The sequence below is a fragment of the Lagopus leucura genome, unplaced genomic scaffold (genome assembly GCF_019238085.1).
Source record: "Lagopus leucura isolate 7727_CA_CO unplaced genomic scaffold, USGS_WTPT01 Super-Scaffold_100012, whole genome shotgun sequence".
In the NCBI taxonomy this organism is placed as follows: Eukaryota; Metazoa; Chordata; class Aves; order Galliformes; family Phasianidae; genus Lagopus; species Lagopus leucura.
Genome location: NW_024962267.1, coordinates 17,199,986 through 17,226,152, shown reverse-complemented (window position 1 = coordinate 17,226,152; position 26,167 = coordinate 17,199,986). Strand labels below are relative to the sequence as shown.

The 26,167-nt window shown below is 42.7% G+C and overlaps 1 protein-coding gene across 1 annotated transcript in view; it reads right to left on the bottom strand.

The window, feature by feature from the left end:
• Positions 1-26,167, bottom strand: part of CPS1 (carbamoyl-phosphate synthase 1) — a 234,065-nt gene that overhangs the window by 73,545 nt on the left and 134,353 nt on the right. Inside the window, exons 45-46 of the transcript XR_006179623.1 lie at positions 17,764-17,864; positions 16,281-16,449 (exon numbers count right to left, since the gene is read on the bottom strand). The gene's annotated coding sequence lies outside the window, so the exon portion shown is untranslated. The remainder of the gene's footprint in view (positions 1-16,280; positions 16,450-17,763; positions 17,865-26,167) is intronic.

The window sequence follows — 26,167 nt, the reverse complement described above, 5'->3', positions numbered from 1 at the left end:
CAAGGGCTGCAAAAAGACCACTCTATTAATTGCAGATTGCTACATTGTGCTCAGTACCATGCTGGGCTGTCCGTCAGCCAGATTACTACATAACTGATAAGATAACGCATCTCAAGCCTCTGTCATTCGGCGTTCTGCTCATTCATAAAAGCCAGTACAACATTTTTTTTAAGCTACTTTTGTGCAGAGCGCTTTATGTTACCTGAAGTAAGAACCAGAGCTAAGCTGAAAGTGAGCAATGAAACAGGTCTATTGCTGTGCTGTGTGGCAACAACTCATGGCAACGTCAGCATATTAATTCTGGCCTGCAAAGCACTTTGAAGTTGCAGAAAACCATTGCCTGAAAATGCTATTATTTTATTGAAATCAGCATCTGTTGTTTTCAGTGTGATCTATTCGTTGTCACAAAACAGCATCCGAGCATCCCTGCTGCCTGTTTATGAGAGCATCACCACCTCCACGTTAGCATTTGTTTACTCCAAATGCTAGACCAACTGCGGCAGCAAGAGGTCAATGCTCTGCCATAACATTTCATCCCATTATCGTTGACTCATGCTAGGAGGTGCAAATGACAGCCCCGAGTCCTTGCCAGTTTCTGGTTTCTCTAAATGCAGCCTCCTGGAAGCAAATTTCAGTAGGCAGGAAGCAGCAAGCTCAACATGCCTTCTTGTATTTAGTCTCTTGCTTATCTCCATGGATGATTAATAGGATCCCTCTTGAGCGACAGGTTGTCAGGACTTGTGCCTTCAGCACCTTCAGGTATCAAAACTACATGGACACACATACAGCTGAAGTACCCCTAGGTAGAGGGGAGGGGGGAGGGGCTGCAGTATTTGGAGGCAGAAACATTCCCAGCCATTCCTCTTTCCCCATGACACAAAGCACATCTTTCACAAGTTAACTAATAAATAAATAAACAAACCACACAACCCAAATGTGCCCTGAGCCCCTAAATGCACATATCTAACCATCCACACAAAGTCACGTGCATCTTTCATGTCTTTGCTGTGAGTGCTGCACCTCAATATCCAGCCAGCACCATGCTGGGAGCGCTTGATCCTTGCTGCAAGCCCTCACGGCAGCACTGCCCATTGCTTCCTTTCCATACCTTTGGCATTCTAGGTTAATCAGCATTTAGCAATGCACACTGTGCTTATGCTCAAGCTTGTGCATGTCCTGCCTACCAGGACAAAGCCCAACACAAGAGGGAATGTTTTCCTGAACGGCTGAGAAGCAGCCACAACCACGTTGGCCAGCTCTCATGTTCAATTACCTTCCCAGCAGCGGAGTGCATGCTGCTCGAGGTCACTCCAGCCCACTGTCCCTGGAGAAGGATGTGAAACATGAACAACTCAAGCCTTCTGGTGTGAGTAAAACATCCAGGCCATCCATAAGTAATGGCAGTTCATTACAAATTTCAGTATGCCCATGCCTGAGACCTCAAGCCACAAAGGTCCATGAGCAGCAGCAGCAAGTATGACAGACAGAAGGAAACTGGCTGGAATTCAACTTTTACAGATGGGGCACCATGGGTAATATGAAGTTAGAGGTACTAGAAATTTTCTAGTAGCCCTTTCTGTATCTCTTTAAAATGGAATCTTTTTAAAAGTAGATCGGATAAATGAAATACAGTAACAACAAAACAAAGAAAAACAGAGCTCCATGCTAATCACAAATAGCAAGACAGCTCTGTGTTGATCACACTAGCAGTGGCCATCATATTATTGCAGCAAAGCACCACAATTATTAGGATTAGTGCTTTATTTAATTACGTTATTATTGCAGATGCAGAGGGAAATGCTACTGTTCTGTCATCCAAAAAGAATAAATTGGTTTTGGGATCATGCACATTCTCCTGTGTCAGGAGAATATTGGAGATTATCAAAAGGGGGAGAAAGGTGGGAAGTGAAAAGAGGAAGAAGGTGGAAGCAAATTTGAATGACGTTATCATATGTTAATTAATATCAGAAAATAATTTTGGAGCCGTGGTACTTCCTATTACTAACAGTTCTCAGTATTATTTAATCCAGCCTCAGACAATCCTGTTAGAAGAGACAATGGATAGTAAATGAAAACAAATAGAAAATCTAGCTGAGAGTGTAGAAAACAAGCCAGGAAATTTCTTGGGAGTCAAACACGGCAGCAAAGGAGCTGGAAGGAAAGCAGGCTGCACTGCATCAACACTGAGCTGTGTTTCACAGCCCTACTATGAGTGTGCGCCATGAGCTCAGCACAGTTCACAAGGGTGAACCAGAGCAACGCTGTTAGCATCCACAGAATAACGAGAGCGTGAATCTCGTGAGCATGAAAACAGGATGTGGTCTAGAATCCAGCCCCGCAGTAGTTTTATCAAAGGGAGAAGGGTGGAGGAAAACAAAAGCAACAAATGAGTTGTATCCACACTTTGAAGATGTTACGTGAAAGTTGAAGAAAATTCATGAGAGACAAAGTCATACTGCAGACAGGGAGAAGGTCTACTGACACTGTAATACCTCTTAGAATCACAGAATGGTTTGGGTTGGAAGGGTCCTTTAAGACCTCTATTTCCGACCCCCTGCTGTAGGCAGGGACACCTCCCATTAGACCAGGTTGCTCACAGCCCCATCCAGCCTGGCTGTGAATGCTTCCAGGGAGGGGGCATCCACAACCTCACTGGGCAAGCTGTTCCAGAGCCTCGCCACCCTCACAGTAAAGAATTTCTTCCTAATATGTAGTCTAAATCGACCTTCTTCCAGTTTAAAACTATTTCCCCTGGACCTGTCGCTACCTGCCCTTATAAAAAGTCCATCTCTGGCTTTATTATAGGTCCCCTTCAGGTACTGGAAAGCTGCTATAAGGTCTCTTACATCAACATCCTCCCATGCACTTCAAGATAATAGTTTTCCTGAAATCACCTTGGCTTACTGCACTAGGGTACAAGTCTGTGGAGCACTTCTGGCCTCCTGCCATACAGAACCACCCTCAGCGCCTTGAAGTTTGCAGGAGCTCTGAAGAAAAACATAAATTTCAGAGGCCTCTTCCAGCTGAGCCGCCTAATGCTGCCACAGCCGCAGCCATCCCGCAGCCTCTCCCCAGCACCCAGTGCACTGTCTCACCCTCGCAGGGGCACAGAGCTGCTGTTATTTCCCACCAGAGCCCTGCGATTCAATCCTTTGCTTACTTGGCCAGCTCTTCCACTCATCGCTCTGTTGAGCTCATTGATTTCATTGTCTGTCACAGAGCGAAGCTGACATTTCCTTATCAACACGGACTAAACACCTGCTTTATTTCAACCCATAGAGCACTCGCAAGGAATATCACAATGCCCCAGAAGGGCCAGAAGTGTCTTAGTTATCAACTAGCCTGTTTTTGCTATCCCTCAGACTTCAAAATCACTTAGGAGCACTTCTTCATCATCTAAGTGTTTTTTTGAATAAATTGCACACGTTGAAATGTTTGGCACACCAACCTAAAACAGAACAGAAAAAAAGAAAGCAATCCTGACACGAAAAAATGAAGCAATGTGACTGAGGACTGACACCAGACGCAGCCCTGTCACTCTGGTTTTGCACTGGGGGTAAATACACTGACAGCTGTAGAGATTCTCATCATTCATCCTTATGTCAGCAGGACCCAGACTGAATGTAGCACATGCAGCTCTTGAGCCACCACTTCCAGCCACGCTCAGCTGGGCCCTACATAAAATGCTGGTAGATGGGGTGCAGGGAAAGCTCACTGTTCCGAAGCTGTGCTGACGTTTAGGCACAGTCACAAGCTTCTACATGATGTAGAGGTGCATTTGTTGTGGACTCATTTCTATCTCAAAGTGTTTCAGGAGCCCTTTTCTCCTCACCTGTCAGTTCATGGGTGCAAAACCTCCCTTTGCAAACACTACCTACACCTAAGCAAATCTATTTTTAAGACTACCTCTAATGAAGCCAATGATGCGCTCAAATTCCCATCAGTGCTCTCATTTGCAGGATCAGAAGGTTCAAGAGCCTTTCAATTTTTTTAAGTGAGGGGGAAGAAAATTGGGAGCAATCATTTCCCTGGAGCTGCTTACCTTAACACCCTGCCCTGAATTTAACAGAGACAGCTGAACCAGTGCGCAATGCAAGGGCAGAAGCTGGCCCTCACTCCGTGTCCGTCACTTGCTGCAATCACTGGGCACCCATACGTGCAAGGGTTGAACCTGCACGCTGAGAAGCAGTCACGTATGAAGAGAAGACAACTCACACGTTTGCACCCTCTGTTCTCACGACCAGCCAGGTCCTGAAGAAGGTCTCCAAAGCTGCTCTGCACCACTAACAGGGTGGTGGGGCAGTCCTCTACTATGTGTCCATCATCTCCTCCAAGCACCATTTCCATTAAGACTGGAATATCACAGGAGAATCAGAAAGTAATAAAACAGCAGGTGCCAGATCCTTGACTAGTGAACATTAGCTGTCAGGGGAGGCAGGCTGATGTACATCAAGCCCCATACTCTAAGGCAGTTCAGATTCTGCTCCACCATTGTCAATGGGCATTTATAAAAATTAATCAAGGTTGCATTCAGCAGAACCCAATACCATCAGGTTTCCATACGTCTTCACTTGCAAACAAGGACCCAAAATGTATTCCAAGGTTCAAGACACTCTAGCCAGCATCTGCTGACCAGAAACCCTCTGACAAATTGACAAACACAACTTTGCTCACAGAAAAGGAAAATGAATGTGCTTCACATCAGCTCTCTGCTGCTGTGCCCGGTGAGGACAGGAAAAAAGGAATGCAAAACCACAGCGCCGCTTTGCTAGTGAGCTCTTGGCAAAAGTCATTGGAGCTGTTCGGGCTACCGACCAACTTGCCATCTGGTCAGGCAACAGGAGCCAGGAAACTACGCAGAAAAAAGGTAGCAACAGACATTTTCAAATGCACACTCACATTTTTGAAGTGACCCATTACTTGGATAACCAGCTACTTTTCTTGCTTTCTTCTCATTGCTGTTAGCAGATTGGGCCCACACACTTGGGTAGGACCCCTGTGGAAACCCATATAAACCCCCAAGGCATGAGGCCAGGGCAGGGCCACAATCCACACCCAGGGTGGAGGACCTGGGAAATCTCCCCTTGAACAAACGTGCCCTACAAACAGCTTGTAGGCTTTTTGCTGTTAAGTTTATATATTTCACCTTCAGAGCCTGCAGATAATGAGTAGTGCCACTCCATCATTTTTATAGATGCTCTCTCCTGTGGGCCATTAAAATCATCCAGCGGCAGGCAGCCTCTCAACTGTCTCCACTCGGGCCTGAAACCATCACAGATGTCTCAGAACATGAGACTTGATTCCAGACTCATTCATACCGAATTTACTTTATTTAAATTGAATTTACTGACTTTGATGAAGTGTTGCTCCAGATTTAGATGGAGCACCAAGAGAGGCTGGCACCGCGTGGCGCTTCATATCATGATTCACACTAAGTCCACTTAACTATGAAACCATCTATTTTAGATGACTAATTCCACCACAAATTAAAGGCTGTTCATCTTAACACATCTAGCATGAAAAATCATTGGCTGTCTCCACCAAAAAGCAGAAGCCCCTTTCTAAGAATCACGCTGTCTTTAGCACTGAAATAACAGCAGACAGGTAGAAAGCTTCACCAGTGACAGACTGTCTTCATCATATGGTATTAAACGTGAGAGTGACTGAAATTAAGCTTCCTTTCTCTGGAAATTCCTTTCTCTGGAAAGCTGACTTTCTGAAAATCAGTTCTTTAAAACACAATGATCTGAGAGCCCGGGTTTTAAAGCACCTAGCAGCACCAGCCATGTTGAAGTGCTGGCCTCTGACTGCCAAGGAGCACAGCTGTGCGAAAAGAGACAGAAGCTCCTCGTGGTAATGATTTGATCTTCAGATTTAGAAGGCAGAGGCCCAGCAATATTCACTTATTTGGCTTTAATTGAGGTGCCACAGTATATACAAAAGAACAAACAGGAACATTGCATCTCTCTTCTGCAAAAGCTGTATTTCACTTGCTAATGGCTGAATTTGATCTAGGACTGAAAACGCTTTGTGATACTAGAACTAGTGATCTACGTTAAGTGCGAGGTGTGAGGACATAAAGGGGTTTCTACTCACCTCCTCTTTTCTGGGAATGTCTCAGTTAAGATTGGAATCATGCTGGTTAACACCTATTTGCAAGAGAAATGAAGCAGTGGGAATCAGGTAGCAGGCACAGATGACCAAAACAAAAACCTTTATCCAAGCTGTTACCAATGAGCTACGTATAAACAAAACACCCATTTTCTCAGTGCTGCTTCAGTGGAGATAACATAGTTCTTCCCCACGTCTTAGAGGTGGAATTTGTTATAGAATCTGATTATTTCTGCACTAGATTCATTAGTAAATGATTACTGCATTTGTGGGCGCTCACTCGGCACAAAGGCTGACATTGTAGAGTAAATAAAAATAGTCTTTAACTGCATCTTTCTGAAGGCATCAATACTTTGCAACATCAGTGTCTCTTTTACTCAGGAAAAACTGCAGGCCACGTTTCAGCTGAGCCATCCTTCGCTGACATTTCCCAGCTGAAGGCTCTAATGGCCATAAAGTGGAGGGAATTTTCATATGTTTGTTGCTGGAGTGAGCTTTTGTATAGAGGACTTCAAGATGTCACATAAATATTGCTGTCTCTTATTGATTCGTACAACAGCAGAGGCAAGGAGCAAGGAAAGTCCCTTTGCACCAATAATGCCTCCTATTGTTTCTCAACTGGATCAGAGTCACTTACAAGTTGAGAAGCTATTTCATTCTTTATGACCTCACTTAAAACCAACTTCAGGAGATTACCTGTTTTGTTGTGCACACACCCCAGCTGAATAGCTAGCAAACAAACCTGCCCACGTGTGCTCAAACCCCATTTGTTCTGTGTCTACCGGGCACACCTTCAAGGCTCTGAAGGGAGGCACCAGCAAGCACACCAAGCTGGAATTAGGACACCCTCTATGATCACTGCTGGTACAACTGCCATTCCTACCCTTTATTTTCCCACAATGCTAGCTGTCAGTCTGCCATGGACACTCACTATTTTCTGTCACGTTGCTCTGATAAACACAGGTCACAGGTGAAAGATGGGCAGCTTTCCCAGTGGGACTCCCTAAGAGAATGGCTCTCCTTTATCCCCAGCCTAGTTGGTTCCCCGTCAGGAATGGCAGCATGCCTCCTATGAGCATTCTTCAGCTGCAGTAGCATTTCCCAGCTCTGCTAATTGAATTAAGCTGTTGTTACAAACATTCAGAGCAGCTTCACCAGAGTATTTGCATTCTCAGTAAAACCTGTAGCGTCTTTAGATGTCTGAAGCTTAAGTGATTTCATAGGCTCCCTTGGGTGAGTTGGATTTTCATGCTTTATCATGAACAGGGAAAAATCTATTTTCTTTTGTCACATCCATCCCCATTGCTAGAAGTTATAAGTAGAGGGTGAGAGAGGAGATGGAGGAGGGGGGGTTTATGAGAGCATTAAACACTTGAGAAACATCCCCAACACTTTCATGCTATTACTGAGCTTTGGGAACGTCATCTGTGTAAGTGCTTTTATAATGCTCCTAAAGAGACCAGATTTATCATTTTTTGCAGCAATACAACTGTGCTAAGCCAATCCTGCACCACATCACAGCGCTGCGTGCACCGGAGAGCAGACAGCAGTGTACAACAGGCAGGGGTATTTAACATCCCACAACAACAAAGCATTTCATAAACACGTGTAGAATTGCTTTGATGACTGGAAAAGAATGACCAAAATGGGGTTTCAGATGCCAGGCTGATTTTTGGCACAGCACTGAGCTGGCACACGTCCCAATTCTGTTCCAATCTGGTTCTTTATTAGGCCGTGGATATATTGTAATTAGCGATTATACAAACAAGATGCTATGTGGTTAAATCCCTCAGCCTCTGTTTTGTGTGTTATTTGCTCTATCTTGATGCTCCTTGCTCAGGTGAACATCCTTTTGGGAGGCACTGGGGAGCTGAAAAGTGGCTTGCAGCTCAGAGATGTGGGAGCACGGCCCTGCTCCTTCCTGACTTCCTGCTGTGCTCACACTGCCCAGCTCAGTTTCCTCCTGAGGAGTAACAGGGCCACAGGCTCCCCCTGAACTCTGGAAGGAAAGCCAGCCAAGTACAGTTGTACATCCAATTTTCTCACCAAATTTCATTTCACAAAAAAAATTTCCATGATTGAGATGTGCTGAAACAAGTTATTAGGGAGAATATAAATCCTTGCATGTCATTCTCCCCCAATTCCTGATGCATGCTGTAAGGTGGACCACTCAGATAAAGCCTCAAAGTGGGCAAAGGCTGAACCCTCTGGCCGTCCTTTCCTGACATACAGCCATTAGCACCCACATCCTGGGTTTTCCTTGCAGGTGTAAAAGCAGACAGACAGCCATGCTCCTTCTGAAAGGGGATACTCTCATTTCACAGTAGCTGCACTGAAAACTCTCCTGGTTACCTTTTTTGGGTGTGCTGATGAGAGGAAGAAAAGACAGTCACAGATTTGGATAACTACCAATGCAGAGGGCTCACACCCCTGTATCGTTTCAGTGCTTTAATGCAATTAACTTCTAATTAACTTACATGTGACCTTCGCGGGTACCACTCCAACAGCGCCCTTCAGTCTCATTCACCTCCACTGTACCCCATTTAAACACAAACATGCCAAAAGAATTATAATTGCAATGTTGCACTGAAGTGCTTTCCAAAATAGCCAGCTTTACTCTTCTGTTCAGAGGACACGTGCAGAGAAATGAGCTAACCATGCACCCGCCCATCTGAAAGCTGACTACTGAGTTTATTCATCCCAGTTGCAAAAATCATAAATAGAACAGGAAGGTGAATCAGAGGATACAGCATTATGGCTATCGTTTTGCTTCCCTCTTCAGATCAGGTGGTTGTGCTGTAAGGATTAAAGCCTATCAGGCATCAGCAAGGATAATACTCGATATATGGCGAGCCAAGTATTATAAGGAAGATTTTGTAGGCTACTGTTGCTCATGCATACAAGCAGGCTAAGAAGCTGGCTGGAAGAATAAATCTTAGTTTAAAGAATTTCTGATTTAAGCACTGAACTGCATAGCTTCATAACTTCGTTTCCCTAGAGTTGTGGTGGGGGAATTTAACTTAATAGCTCCAGGTTTGCTCTCAACAGAATTTCCAGAAAACAGAGAGCTGAGAGTCTGAGCAAGAATCACCGGTTTTGCTCTGTGATTCATTCAAGGAATGGCGTACAGCAAAATCAGATTCACCAGTAGGCTACGATTGCCAGTTACATGACAGGTGGGTTTATTACCACGGAAGGCAATTTACAGACACAATCTGACATTTTGAGATGTCTGTTCTCATACAGCCGTAAATTTCTCCCTGCAACTTACATTACATTTAGGAAACAATTCAGAAAGGTCTAAAATCAACCTGACTCCAGCTGCTTCAATATCCCTTAAATCAAGACTATTTCACACTAAGCAAGAGCCAAAGAATCTGAAGAGCTGGTATTTTGAGACAGAGCTGCTTCTATTCAGTCCCACAGAAGGCAGAAGCAGGTTGCAGGCCTGCCTTCCTGCTCCAATTTCTGAGATATGCTCTGCAACACAGATGTATGCCTTGGAGAACTGCAGGTATAGGCAAAGAACCTAAGGATATCAGTACTTAGGGGTGCTGCAAGTGGGGATTTGTGATTGACTCTTTCTCCTCCATTGCATTATTCAGTCATTTTATTGTATTAAATATTATTTGCATTGTATTCATATCTTACTATCATACTAATATTATCCTATTATATTCAGCATCACTATCTGGCAGTTGCCTACAAAGGACTCCCAGGAATCATTTTGAGACATGATCAGCTAATGCTTTGTGTTTCTCAGTTCTGGCTCACTACATCGTGTTTCTCAGTTCTGGCTCACTGTATTACATTGCCTTGGCTTCTCTGTGGACTTCTACTTCTCCAAAACTCCATCCCTAGCCAGTGCAGCCAGAAGACTCTCAGCTTTTCATCTGCACAGTGCCCAACGAAACAAGGACCTGCTGCCTGGGAGGGCTGGTGGAGCACCAAGTGCCACAATTGCTATCCAGAAGGTATACTCCATCAGGAGCTTAGGAGTGTCAGCATTGCTCACCTCCATTTGGCATAAGGAAAAAACATGACAGGAACATCTCCTGCCCCAGCACCTGCCCCATCTGCTTGTGAGGCACCTCCAAGCTGGCTGGCTGGGAAAGGGCAGGCAGGGCAGCTCCCTGTGCTTCAGGAGGAGCTGAAGGGCTCCAAGTTCTGACTCAGCTGCAGGCTGCCACCAAGCTGCAGGTAATCATTGGATATCTGTATCTCCATGTTGCTCCTATAAAATCATCAGAGCATTGTTTCTTCTCTGCATGACATCCTCCCCTACTTTATGACTTGGATTCCCCAGGAAAAGGTCAGGGGAAGGTCCCTCTCTCTCCACCACAGAATCAAACTGTGACCAGCTCCCTGTGCCACATGTTAAAACAAACACCAATAGAAACCTTTCCCGAACAACTGAGCGAGCCCCCATGTTGGGCAATGCACTGTGGCTGTCCCTCGGAGCTCCCCAAAGCTCCAGCAATTCCAGAGAAGATGCAGCGCTCAGAGCAGAAGGCAGGAATTGTTGTTTCAAAGAGTTAGGATCACAAAATGTGCTTGGTTTTGCATTTGCATGTTTTTCTAAAAGAACATATATGAAGATCTGCCGTGCAAAAACCCCAGGTCCAAAGTCCCAGGACTGCAAATTAAAAGGCACTTTTGCTTTTCTTATTTTTCCTTCATCCTTCAAAGAATTTCAGCACAAGTTCTCTGCATCTGAGGTCAACGTGTAAAGCACTGCTTTCTGCCGCAGACCCAGGAGTCCCCAGCAAGAAGATCCTAGAAATAAACATGCCTCTGCCAAACCCTCTAGCTTTGATAAAATAACATTTTGACTGAATTGTTATTTTACCCACAGTGATCTCACTAACCCTGTTCCAACTACAAAGAAGAATCATCACATCTCCAATCCTTCCTCCCGTTCTTTAGCCATCACAGAGAATTTCTAAAAAAGAAAGACACGGCCCTTTTTTGTTCAGTTCTTTTGTAAATCACTATTAAATCTGCATTTGCACTTTATAGTACAGTTAGAAGCAATTTTATTAAAGTATTTACGATTATGAAGGGCATAATATGAAAATGATCCATCTCTCCTTTTTCTACTGATTCATAATATGAGAGTGGGAGTTCAGGCAATAAAATTACCAGCACACCAGTGTCAAACAAATGAAAGATGCCACTTTACGCAGCACGTGGGCACCTTATAGAATTCACTATTGCAAGACAGCTAAATGTCAAGTGGGGCTGGAATGAAATGCAATTGGACAGCACAGTTATGAGATGGCAGAGATGCCATTCCTACAGCAAGGTACTCCCAATGTCTTTTCCTGACCCTGAGAAGGGGGACCCGCACCCCACATCCATTTCTACAGCAGAAGGTTGACCAAATCTGAGGTGAACGGACGCTGTGCACATGCTATTTTCCTGTTTATCATTTCTAAGATGCAAAATTACAGTGGGCTGGCCTGATTCCAGCATTCCTAGCTTCAAATGCTAATTGCAGCAGATATTACTGATAGCTCTGCTGCTACTCCATACAGCAAACTGCATACCGCTAGATAATGAGTAATGAATGCGCAATCAAATCTGGAGGAGAGGGCGTTTTTCAAGCCTTTAAACCTCAATAACATTCCACAAACATAAAAGCAAATTCACAATCAGGAATGCAAGACCTAATCCACCTGAGGCACTGTTACCTCCACTTTTACATGAAAGCTGATGCTCTCACTCCCTAAGTGAATGTTTTGGCCTCGTCTCAGTCGAATAAGGAAGGTGGGGCCACGGCTGGTCTCCTAACACTAGGTAGGAAGAAACACTTGCATGCCTACTGTCACAGCGCCAGTGACAGACAGAAGCTGCACACAGTAACAAGTGGTGTGCTGATTCCACCCGCAGAGCACTTGACTGACTGAAACAGCATTTCTAACCCCTTTTTTAAATTCCTGGAGTACTTCTTCTTTCCTTTGCACACAGAATTGAGAGACTCCTACTTGATTTCTTCTTGTATATTTGATTCTAAAGGATGCTGTGTACTTCCTTCCCAAGTGGTAACGAGGAGTTACTCCAGTGTGTTAAAGAGGACAGAAGCCATGGCACCACCTGGTATGTAAATGCAAGATTGCAGCCCCTCTGCATAGCAGCTGTAATGAAAGGAAGAGGCGTTATGGTTGCTGCACAGTTCTTTGCATTTCCTCCTCCAGCTGGTGATTGCTAGGAACACCCCTGAAGGAAGCAGAAAGACTGATGTCTTGTTCCCTAGGAAGCTTTGATGGAAGTTCTCATCCTGCCCACTAATACAGGGCATGCATTTTATTACAGGATGGGGAAATTTATGGTATATGTTAACTGCAAGACTCCCAAGGACAAACACATAGAAGAAAACAGAGGCGGAGCTCTGAAAGAAAGGAACCTCTTCAATTTGCTCTGTTAAAACCTCATAGAAATCAAGAGAACAAACGCAACTAGATCAGGTGAAAATCACGATCAGAACCACACAAAGCTTTTGTCATTCCTTTGAACCAATAATATGTGTTCAGCTTTTATACCACATTAGATTTTTGTGTGGATCTGCACTCTGGAGAAAGATCGCAATAAATTCCTGCAGTATGCAAACCAATGGGCTTAGCCTTTGCAGGAGAAAAGAAATAGTGATGTTTGCATGATAATGTTTTGCTTATGATGCTCACCATTTTGCTTTCATTGCATCACTTTTGTTAACATGTATTTATGCACACTAAAGATTACATAAAAGTCATTCTGAAAAGATAACACACAGTAGGATTTGGAAGGGTGAAATCAAATAATCCCATCCGCTCTGCATTTAGTACCCAGCTAGAAAAAGGGACAAGATCTACAACATCCTTTCTTGTTTACTTTGTGTAATTGCTTTTGAGCTTTCTTGCAAATGGATTTGCTGAGAAACACTGCTTTGTCACCAGTAAGGTCTGCTTTCTTCCCAGTATGCAAGGTTCTGGGACCAGAGACAATAAAGGAGATAAAGTAACTGTAAAGGCCCAAGCTCTCAAAATGCCTCTGCTATTTTTTTTTCCTGTAGGAAACAAAACCCAAGTTTCTGATCATCTTTATAGATCACACAACCATCATCTTGCAGGATAGGTGCAGAACTGTGGATTGCGTGCTCACAAAGCTGATAATTACAGTAAATGTAATAACTGATTGAGGTGTTGTCACTGAGAGTAGTTCTCAAATGTAAATTGCAAAAAAGTGAAGTTTAAGAAGCAGCGAAAATCGAATATTTCAGATCTCCAATTTTATATCTACTTTTCTAAAGAAAAAAAAGGAAAAGAAAAAGAAATATTGCCACTAAACATTTTGAAAGAGAGAGAAGAGCTGTTAGTGGTATTTGCAAACATCCACCCAGCTTGCCACTTGCCCTAGCATCACAGGATCACAATTCCGTTTGGGGATCGGAGTGAAACCAGACCATGGGAGATTTGCTCAGCTCTTGCACAGAGGCAGCTGGAGGAAGAAGGATACAGACAGCTCGCGTTTCCCCAGAAATCACAAATCCCCCTCCAAAGCCCCCAGAAGCCTGCAGGATTCTTTTCACTGACTTCAGCGGGGTTGGATCAAATCCTTATGCACGCGGTGGCTCCTGAGGTTGGAAGTGCTTCAAGCTTACCCTGTTCTCATTTACCAGCTTGCTCTGCAGGGAGATGATTTATTTATTGTCTCAAAATTCTCCTTCTCTTGTTTAATACAAGTAGTTCATCACTGTATTGAGGAGCTCACTGCAGGCAAGAAGGAAGGCAACAATGCATTCCTTGTGCTGGCTCATGAAACTCCACTTTCTGATGCAGAGATGAGCTGGGGAAAGCACTGTGCAAGTGACCTGCAATTAGATCTACAGAAAATAGGGGACAAGAAAGGAAAAAGAAGAAAACAAAGTAGGGGTAACTTAGGAAGAGAGGAAGAAAAAGGAGGGAGAGACAGGTTTGGAGATCAATTCTAGGTTACAGGACCCTATCAAACAATTTTGGGTAGATCACAAGACGTTTCTGATCTCAAGACCTTTTATCCAATGACACCATTTATGCTAGGGCAGGCACAGAAACTGTCCTTCGCTCTTGACATGACGGGCAAGCCCATGGTGGGCAGGTATGGCCAGGTTTGGAATAGAGAAGTTTTTAAAGCAAGGTTCAGCTTCCAGCCACGGATTGTACTGATGTCCAGCACCATAACAAGCCATCCCTTCTCCTCCAGCTAACCACTGGGATTCCTGCATGGATTGCAGCTCACGGCTGCTAGATTATGGGTTTGGCTCAGGTTGAAAAGATGCTCTTTATCTACCTTGTTAAAGCAATTGAGAAGGTTCAGAGTGGAAGCAGTTAACAACATGCTAAGTGCAATTTAGGGCTCTTCTGTCTGGAAAAAAGCCAACTGAAACAGAATCACACAGGTATTTTCCTATCAAGCCACCTCAGAAATGCACATACAAGCTACAGCTGGCTACATAATAAACTGAAATAAACTGTAATTGTTCCTCAGGCTATTGCCCCTCAGGACTGTTTCCAGGGTTTTCAAATTACATGAGTAACTACATTCTTCTAAGTCTTTGCATCCTCTTCCTAATTAAAACATCTCTCACACTTATCAAAGCAGAGGTATTAGCATTCCAGGCCAGGCACTTCTCCTTCCTAACAATTCCCTGCGTGCCTGGTAAGAAAGCCAGCAAAAGAATAGAAGGAAAAAAAAAACAAGTGAGACAAAGAGAGACGGGCTCCTCTTACATCCAAATCAAACCTGTTTTAGCAGTTGTCTTTCTACGCTCCCCTGTTCTTACTGGCCATCATACTATTTTACAAAGCTGTCACCATATGCGAGATATTTGGCTTCAGGGAGAAAATGATCAAGATGAAAGAATTACCTACTCCACTTCCACCAACCTCGTGAATCATTCATGTTCCTTACCTGAATCACAGCCAGCTGCAGTTACCTGTCACATTCTGGATTTAAGATACGTACAATGTAACATTTACCAATGATCATTTCAAATATTCCATTAACCCTCCCTTCAAATACACACGTTCTATGCTGACATACTACAGGAAGGAACAACTTATTGTACAGTTTGGCATCTTGCTGAAGTGCTACAGTTTTAGCTGGAAGGTACACAGGTTTATACAGCCAAGGAGTGATTTTGTTTATGATATTTCAGAAGCTGTACCTAAGGATGAGAATACCAGCTTCCCCTGGACTTTTCTAACAGCAGGTTTAGATTCCCAAATGAGAACTGCAATAGGTGGAAGCCAAAAGTAAGAAAGCCTATACCAATGAATCAGACAAGTAGAATACGCCTCACCAAAGATGCTCATGTACCAATGATCTGTTTCTGTCTATGCAAAATCATGTACAAGGCTCACAAAAGTTGTTTGGAAATGCTCTAAGTTTACCATGCAAACTATTTAAACTCAGTTCAGCAGAACCTACGTGAAATTTGATGCAGGAAAACCAGCACTGGAGTAAACCACGTGCTCCTGTGTCCCCATTTAAAAACCAGGTGTATAACCTCACACCTATGACAAAAGCTACCACCCAAAACCAAACAGATATTGCTCCAAGGCTAATTAAGATTAAGTCTTGTAACTTAATTGCTGCTGCATTTATCAAATTTCAGCAGCAAAGGTAAAAGTACATTTTGAACCACCTGAAATACATTCCAAAGACTTCCAGCAGGTCACTTCTACCCTGAGGCTTTTGTGTCAGTGCTGAACATATTGCTCCTGCCATCAACGGTCTCATCAAGGCACCTCAGGCATAGTAAGGCCAGTATGATCTTGCTACCCAAACTTCTATTGCAGTAATGGGATTACAGTGAGAATTGGTTCAAAGATGAAATAAAGTGTTCAGTTAAAGCCATTAAAAATAGTTTCTTTGCTGTCAGATTATTAATCGTCTGTCATAATATTCTTAGAGGTGATTATAAAAAGTATATTTCTGTGTAGTCAGAACGCCCTTCTGTCAGACGCTGTGGTAAATGAAGAGCCAGCAATAGAAACACTGCCATCTCTTGACGAGCACCAGGCAGGCAGCCACTGACTGCAGCCAGGCATGCACTCAAGATGTGGCAAACACCAGGTTAGCTGTTTTAAACATTAATGGAATACTTTCTGTTGTTGTTGTTGTTTTGTTTTAACGTAGCTTTATCTTACCTTTCTGGTAAGAGAACACGTTGTTCTGCAAACTCAGGATAATTCATTAAGCCACGGTAACCTGCTTTTCAGACAGAGCTCAGCTGAACCAAATTATTTTTCCTCCAGGCACCCAATTTTGCTCTTTCGTTGCTGTAGCACTGGAGACTTCAGCAGTTACTCTTGGTACCTGCAACACAAAAGCAGATTTAGTGCTGGAAAATCACTGAAAGATGCAGCATGAAATACTACAAAGCCAAACACAGCTTTTTCACACAAAAGTTGCATCAAATGAAGCAGCACATTGTGAGCCAGTGTTGCTGCTGCTGTGCTATTGATCAATGAGACCCTGTCCTGAGGCTCTCCTGCTGAAAAGCTTCACCTCAGCCCTATGGGCAGGGAACAGGGTCTGTGCAGCAGCATATACTGTGGTTCTTCAGAGGAAAAACACACACATTTCTAGCAAAAACACCAGCATCTCTCTCACTGGAAATGAATCGTTTATTTCATACCCTTTGTGAGACAGTTAATAGCTTCTTTTCCCCTGATTAATACCAATACGACCGTGGTAAGGGCAAGAATAGATTTTCTGCTTGGACTGGTTAATTTTCATGATTATTTTGCAAGGCTTCTGGGTCAACCACTGAGGCATCTGCGTGTTCACTATCCTTCAGTGACACATAATGAAGGCATAAGTGAATACTGCAAAATTTGGAGATTCTAGTTTAGAGGGAACATGAAACTGTGCCAATGGAACAAGTGACCTGTTCCAAATTTCAGTTATGATATATGGTAGAAATTTTTAAAATATGTATTAAGGGATATTGAAAGATAGCAGCTATCTTAAAAGAGCATGGCCTTGAAATAGAGACAAGAAGAAAAATGTTCATGCACTTCAGGTAAGTCTCTCACTATACCACACAAAGTGGTATAGCATCTCTCAAAAGAAAATCCAGATAATAACCACAGATTCGGATTCAGAAGGCCTTGGTACTTATTAGGAAGCAGATTCTGAAGGAAGGAAAGTTGGCAGCAATGCAATACAGGCTGCTGAAGTGTATGAGGCCTTGAAGTACATAATAAATACATGACTTTTGTCTTTTGTGTTTCCCTGCCTTCAGATTTTACTCTGGAAGCATGCATTGCTTCTTGTTACTTTAAACTATAATTAGCTGTGGAAAATTATATTTTTTAAGTTGTCTTTGCTGACATGTCTTAATACATGTGTAATTCTCCCTAATACACGTGTAATTCTTATCCCCTTCATGAACTCCCATTAACGTGACTGGCATCCCCACCTTCCCCTCAGCCCTGCAGACATGCATTTCTCCACCAGTCCCCTCAGAATCACCCCAACACTGAGGGGCCCTGTATGAGGGACTGGCTATGAGGAATTCCCTCCCTTAGACAAAAAGAAGAGACTTACGAGTAGACAGAGTGCCCCTGCTCCAGGTTTATGCTGTCAGTCAACCAGTCACTTAACACCACATGAAGGACTGCTTACCTTTTCTTCTAACGCATCCAATGAAGGAGGACCATGGACCTCAGGAACTGAGAAGCAATCTGGCAGGCTGAAGCTGACAAGAGGTTGAACCACTTGTTGAACTGCAAAAAAATATTAAGATCTGTGAGAAGAGGGGGTTTGGTTCACTGGGAAAGCCTTTGGTTGGTGGGAAATGGTACAGTGACTTCCACTGAAGCTGCTCCTGAAAGGAAATGCAACTTAAGAATAATGTGCAGATTCCTTTTTCAATGCCAAGTTAGTCAACGCTGGGGGAAACGACTCAGAAATGCATTAGGTTATTTGTATCTTCTAGGCAAGAACAAACACCTTATGGATTCATGTAAGACAGGTCATCAGGCTCCACAAAGGCCTCGGTGGATGACATTCAGCAATCTGCAGTGTGCAGGCACAGGAGTAATGTCCTCTGCCTGCTTCAGGAGCCACGGACTGATATCACAGCACTGCTCCACGCAGTGGCTGCTGCTCAGATTAAATCGTCTTCCCACCACCTGAGCTCAGCACACTGGAGTGGGCGAGACAGGGCAACTCCTAACCCCCAGATCCAGCCACACAATGACACAAGCTAGAGCTGCAAGAATAGGGCAACTGGAAGACATTCAGAAGTGCACTCGTGATCCCTGCTGAAATCCTCATACGGATGTATCTAGAAACACTTTCAAAGTGGAAATGAATTAGAACTGGTTGAATTTGTCTCCATGAATAATTTAGCAGCTACATTTTGTGTTAATTGTTGAATAATTTATTCACAAATAAATTTTCTCCGTTATTTGACCTCTGCCACAGAGTAAATGACTGCTATTTGGCAAATAAATTACTGTACAATATTTATATGAATACATTAATTCTGAATATATTTGCCTATTACCCCATTACTTCCAAATTCAATTTTCTTAACCCTTCCTCTTGCAGTTTGCACTCATTGCAGACAGCAGTCAGTCTTCATTTAGAAGCTGTTCCTATTGCCTAGTCTGGTTCAATCTAATTACATGTCTCAGTGTATATTCCAAACTATTTCAACCCGTTCTCAGCATGTTCCTTCCAAACGAAGTCTGGAGATCAGCTGCAATAGACATGGTGATGTGCAAGAGAGTGCATCAGTGGCTGGCTGGATGTGGGCAGCAGCAATTATGGGAAATACTTAAACAGAGATGTAGGGTTTTTTTGAAGGGCACCTGAGCATATACAAAATCTCACAGACATTTGGCAGGGAATAAATACATAACCCTTGGGCTTCTGGGAAAATCATTTTCTGACATATTCTTTTTATCTAAACTCCAAGGCTGCCAGTATGATTGTAACTGTACAAAAGTCTAGAAGGTGAGCGCTTCCATTCCTGGAAGTGCCCAAGACCAGGTTGGAAGGGGGTTCAAGCAACATAACTTAGTGAAAGGTGTCCCTGCTGATGGCAGAAGAGGTGGAAGTAGAAGAACTTTAATGTTGCCTGCAAATCAAACCATTCCATGATTCTTGCATCCACAGAAATATAGATCATGCTGCCTTATGGACACCTTTCCAAGGACATCATACTTTGGTATTTATGGAAATGGCGTTTGTGAGAAATGCATTACTAGCTGCAAAAATTTGCTTAGAATATTTGTAGTCAACACATACTTGAGAAACTTGTCTGAAAACTACCTTTGCTCTCTTCTCTTCGAAATGAGCAATGCACCTATAAAGAAATCACGCTGGACTGAACTCTGCCTTCAAGATAGCTGCAGCAACAGAGAAGTAGCAAGGCACTGCACTGCATGTTCAAACATAATTAAAAAGTGATACAAGACCTGCATAATACATAGTTGACAGGATATTTGGTTCACAGATTCATGGTAAACATAACAAGGCTGTTTTCTTCTAACCATGCTCCTGTGACTTTGAATCCAGCAGCTATCCTAGACAAGGCAAGAAGTGAACATGAACAACGTGAGCCCTGTGGTTTGAGGGCTCCATGCAAGTGGTTTGCTGCAATTTGCAGAACAGTGCAATGAGGGAACAAAGCTAAGGAGAACCTCTGCAGGATTTTATCACCATTCACTTGCCACTTTTTAATGAAAAGCATAAAAAACTTTACTGCTAAATTTGCTTAGACAAATCATCAGTTAAAGGCCATAATCCCCCATAATCACAGTGACAGCTGATTTTTTTTTTTTCCTGGAGGAGGTCAGCATCTTGGATATAAATATTTAACAAAGCCCACCACTGTAAACATGAGGACTGGTAATTTTGAGCCCCTTCTACATTCAACCAAACCAAATGCTTGTTGGGCTGGCATTTCTGCGTTGGCAGAAATTCCGCATTGACCATGTGGGAAAAGGAACACAGTCAAAATGATTCCCGCTCTTCCATGCTAGTAATGTTAGGTGAGGATATTGAAGAGCGCATACATGCTGCTGTAATCTACTTGGCGGCCTACTGTTCTCTATCAGAGAAGGAAGCATAGGAAAACCCTTGTACTCTGCAATTTAATACCACCATTGCAGGTTGAAACACCTCGGACTGCACCTCTAGAAAAGGGTATAAAGAAGAGACAGGGCACTGTGTACAACTGGGATGATTTCATCTCCTTCATTCAGAGAGTAAATGTTGACTGAGACAAGATCTTTGTCCTGCAGGGATCATACACATTCTCAGCCTTTCTTGCATCTTTTCCTCTCTTTTCCTAAAAAGAGCAATACAAGAGCTTCCTTCCTGGTTTTTGAGTGCCTCTTGCCCTGAGTTTGAATAGCTACCTGCTTTCAGACCATAGCCAAGGTTACCCGGGAATGAAAAGCTCCCCAAAACGCCTTCTATTTTATTTTTCTTTTCCCTCTTGTCAAATGTAACTGTTTAATGATTTCTGTTTGTTTTTCACTTTGTGGGAACAGAAAAAAAAAAGAAATCAATCTGGAGAATCTTCTGGAGAAGGCTTCATCGAATACCGCCTTCAGCCATTATAAAGAATCACAAAGCTGCACAGTGCCACTGTGTCACTGCATTTCATACAAAATGGTGAGGGGTTGGTTTTGTTTCTTTTTTTAAGAGAGATTTCCCAGCTTGCTATCAGCTCCGAACGTAACTACAAGGCTAAAAACTGGGATGGCCATCTCCGATACTCAGCATTACATACCATGGAACGTGCAATTAGACGACGGATCTTGATCTTCACACAGTGGGAGTGGGCTGTATTTTTCATTTATTCTCTTTGCAATTCCATGCGTTGTTCTTCTGTTCTTTGTTACCTCAATTTTAATTCATCACATCCATTATTTCCTTCTAAACAATTTAACTTACTTGCAGATGGAGAAGCAGAGAAGGGGAAGAGGGATTTGCTGCTCTCACTTCTTGCACCTGCTTGCTTTCACCTACAGGGCACTCTTATTCATGCTTATTCTCCCATGTCTCTTTCAATTATAAGCAGTTTTCTTCAAAATGTTCTGAGTAGCCTCACAAGGAGGGCCTAGCTGTTTTTCTTACTTGCATTCTTCTCTTCCAAAGGTATAATTAGTGGCATCCCTTGGGATTTAGTGATGCTCTTCCCTTGAAACAGATTATCTATTGTCATCTGTTTTCTGGATTTCACATTCCCCACGAAGTATTCTTTTACTGAGCTATAATACTCACAGCTGAATTTATTGGAAAATCTGCACCACTTGTACAGGCCAAAAAGCAGGTGGTACTTACATGAGATGTGGATCTTGAAATAATCCACTAAAAAGAGAAAATTCACCACGAAATAATTTATTTCTTATAGTTATGTGTTTTGATTCGCTCATGGTCCTGCCTACAAAATGATGCACTCATCTCAATTTCTGGATATAAAATTTCTGGATAGCATATGAGTAGGAAGTCCTTAACTGAGATCTCTGTCTGGTTCATAAAATAGTGCTTATAGTTTTCATAAACCAGAAATGACTGCAGAAGGTAAGCATTTTTTGGCTGGCCATGACCAGTGTAACATCACCTAACATTTCTTCAGTAACCAGAAAATATATTGATCTGTTTCTTCACCTGGCACATGCAAATCCTGGGGTAGGTCCTTTGTTTAGTAAATAATCAGAATTACCTGTCATTTTTTACTAGCTAGATCCTTTTCAGCTTTGGTTTCTGAAGATCCTGGGGAAAAGCAACCACCAGTCTCTCCAACAGTTTTCTCCCTTCCTGTGAAGGTCAGGACGCCCTTGGTGCCAACTGGATTGACACAGGAGGCTTCACAGCACTCAGCATCTATCTCTCCTTCCCACATTTGTCTACGTCCTTCCTTGTTCTCCCATAACTCTATCACCTGGGATGGTTTTGACAATTCTTTCCTACATGCTCCATCTGATTTAGTTTTCTTATATTTCCCCAGGGACTTGAATTGCTGTTCATGCCCCATTTAGTTTCCTTTTAGAGAGAACACCTCTCGGTGTAAATGTAGTGTCCTTAGCCCCAAGAACATGAAGGGGAGTGTGGAGCAATTTCAAGGCTGCTCAATTTCTTTGCCTCTTACTTTGCTCACTTTCCTACTGTTCTTCAAGGAGGAGCTCTCTCTAGACCTATAGAGTTTAGTCAGTGCACCAATCTGATTTCTCATTTCATGCGTTCTTGGCATAGTCTGCATGAAAACATAGCCCAGTCACAGCTTTCGTCCCCTTGCTCTCAGCAACAAGTTGTCACACACTTCAACCACCAATCACTCCTTGGGAAAAAAAGGAGAAGTCTTACAATAAGTACCAAGCCGTAATGCTGGAGTGTTCTCAAGTATGGCCAGTCCCTCACTGCTTCTGGTTGCTCTGCCAACAGCAAAAGCCCAGGGGATGAACCAGTTGGATTGCAGCATTTCAGAGAAGTACTTGCTTCTCTGGAAGGCAGCTTTTAGAAATGTAAACGTGTGTAGGAGGATCTATGCTTTAGGCTGGCTCCTCAGAACAGAACAACTTTCAATTAATTTTCTTAAATGCTGCCACAGGCTCCTCTTAAATTGATGAGAAGTGCATTTCACTTTTCTTTACAGAAAGGCATTGTAGATTACACTTAATCTGATTAGGCAGAAAAAAAGAAGAAAGCCAGCTGTGTTCTGAGGGCTTTAAATATCTCCTTTTAAACAGAGAACACTGTTTATATCAATCCATATTAGTAAGAGGTAAAGCATAGCTGAACAATCATTTAAAAATATCACATAACTATCTTATTATTGAAGCCTCCTTTTTATGAAGGCATCTTACAGTTTAAAAAAAAAAAAATCTGAGCAAAAACTGTAATTTACTGACTCTGAAAGTGTTAAAGAATTACAGTGGTAGAGATTTAAGATTATCTACCAAGGAAATGAGCCTTGAGACCTGTATCACAATGTATTTGGCTACAATTTCATTTCTGAGGGAAATTATATTAAAAAAAAAAAATCACATAAATCTTTTCAAATAAGGAAAGAGATACTGAGGAATCAGGATGAGATTATATCTCCTGGCCATTACTTCCATCCAGAGGACTTTATTTTGCAAAGGAGCTGAATAACCTTACCCACATGAGCAATGAAAAGCCAATTCGTCACTTTAAATCAATGGTCCCAGTTGACTTAATTGAGCCCTGAAAAAGGCCCCTGAGGCTAGCCTGTGTCAGTGAAGGCTGTCCTGCTTATGACAAAGCAAGGAACAGAAACCCACACTCCATTCCTTTTTCATTGCTACCTTACTACATGTTTGTTAGCAAACGGATGAAAGCAGAACCATGAAGACCGTGGTTAATGGGAGAGGGGAGACTGTAAGCTTGTCTTCAGTTTGGATATTTGTCCCACACAAACACAAAACCAAATCTGACATTTATCCAATTACTCTGACACAATGTCCTCAATGAGGTAAAGATCAGAAGCATGAGGGGATGCTGAAGAGAAGGTTAAAATGACGTACAGCTACACTAGCCATTGAGGCTTAAGAAGAGTGAGACGATAGGGCCAAGCTATATGTACTGTAGCAAGATGCAATGGACTGAAAGTAAAAAGAGGTGAATTTGAATTTGTGATAGGTAACATAACTGGAAGTAGAATTGTGTAGAACAGATCAGTTGGGAAGGATCTTTAAAAGTCACTTAGTCCAACTGCCTGATCAGTAATCAGTAAGGAAAGGCACTAATTTTACAAATGATTCACAGGCATCCAAAAGAAGACAAGGAACTTACTGATGTGTTATGCCAAGGAGAATGCTTCATTTGTCTAACTGACTGGACAGTGGTGGTCAAGAGCATTTGGTCAGCTTTCTTACTTGTTTCATCCTGGTGGCCTCCATCATCTGATATTCAGAAGACAAAGAAAAGATGGTATTTTGTTGCTGTATTTTTTTTCTTCCCTACTACCATCTGAGCTACGAGACCTACAGCAATGAGGTATCTGATGCCAGATGGGATAACTGCTGCTGCTGCAAAGAGCAGATAATCTGAACCCATTTCAACACTTTCACCCCCATACCCAAGCTTCATTGTCAACTTAAGCCAAGACAAAGCAGCCATGCTCAGCACAGTTGACAAGTTCACACCAATCAGGAGATCAGATCATCTTACAAAGGATAATAGCTATAGTTCATGAGATGTCCACATTATTGTATGCTTTATCATCTTTACCCAAAAGTCAGCAGGAAATGAATATACCAACATCAGCAGCAAGAGCCAGCCTTCCAGGGAAGGCATGCTACCTGTTTAGCAGTAAGCAGCCCAGGATACAATTAATTTAACCTAGCCCTGCTCATCTGATGAGCTCTTCTGAAGAAAACCTCCAGAACCCACTTTTCCTTAAAGACAACACCAATTACAATGTCCCAGAAGCAATCCACCTTCTAAAAGCAGTTCCAACTTCCAATTTCAGTGCACAGGGCCACGGCGGATTCACCACCAGTTTGTATCAGAATTGGATGACTTTCCCAGATGTCTATTGTAGCTCACACGGAAGCCAGGAGCAAACAGTAGATTATTAAATGGCATTTTTCCAATTGTGTTATACATGACATTCAAACAACTGCAGTGACTTCTTCTAAATTAACTTCTAACAAAAGATGAAATAAGCAGTCCAAATTTAGAGGCTTCATCATGAAATAAACATTAAAGAAGGAAGCGATGCTGTTAGACAATAGATTTCTGCAGAAAACACAAGTGCATGTCATACAGATAGTTTTAAGATCAAGATGTAAAATCGGTTTGTAAATATCATACTATCACTCATGATTCAAAAATCAGCCAGCAGGACGAGAACCAAAACAACAAATGTATGAGCTGTAATCATATCACCAGACATCCTTTATGTCTCTAATAAAACATTGGAGTTCACTTCCCGCTGAGAGTAGGGAAAAGCTGATAGTACTCTGATGTTGTTGCACGGCAAACCAGAGAAACCTTGTCTGCAGATAAAAGAAACATAAACTGTAAGGAAGACGTGCTTAAAAAAATAAATAAATAAATAAAAAAGAAGCTCTTCCAGCCTAATAGCCTAAAGGCATCTTAACTAAAATGTCTGAGAATGAAAACTGATCTGTTTAATTAATGCTGAGCTCTAATCGTTAACAGTAATTACATAACAAAAACTATCTCAAGACAGGGATTCATGCACTAGGAAATTAAATACAGTAGACAAAACAGTAATTAAAGAGCTGAACATTTTTGCTTATGAAACAGCACCGTACATTCACACTCGCATAAACGCCACATTGTGTCTTTCAGCTGTGGCACAGAAGAAACATCTGAGCTGGTGAACTACCTGACATTGCACTTCCAACATGATCTGCTAGGTTTTGCTTCTATACACATGAAGAAGCCACAAGCTGCTGCTTCCCATGCTTTCCTTCCTTGACATCACTGGTTGTCAGGTGACCATTGGCCACCAAGCCAGTACTTTGAGAGCAGCATAAGCCATAGCCAAAGAAATTAGGAGGCATCAAATGAAGTTAGACATTAACAAACTTAGAATAAATGGAGACACACATCAAATACAGCAGTAGGCTATAGATCTGCAACTGACACAGACACCAAACATACCTGTGTAAAATGACTGCATATCGACCTCGTGGATGCAAAATGAAAGACTCTACCTCGGAAATCAGAGCTGCAAATGGCAGAAAGCAGCCTGGAGACTCAGGAAAGCCCGATGACTGCCTCGTTAATGAGACCTAACCCCTCTCTGTGGCTACTGCTGGCACACAAGACATAGAGGCCTTTCAAGACCCCCATTTTACTTGGAGGTTTTGAGAGTGGGTCAGCCTTTTTCTAATTTCCCCTCCAATTCCTTTTTGTCACAATACATTAGAGTTTGCTACCATGCTTTCAAAAGCTGGGAGTAACAGGGTTACTTGGTGAAATCATGCTTGCCATTGTGGCCACCTGCCTCCACAGCAACACACTTCCCCCTTGAGGCCTCTGCCTTCTGTTAAGGCAGACCCCAGAGATGCAC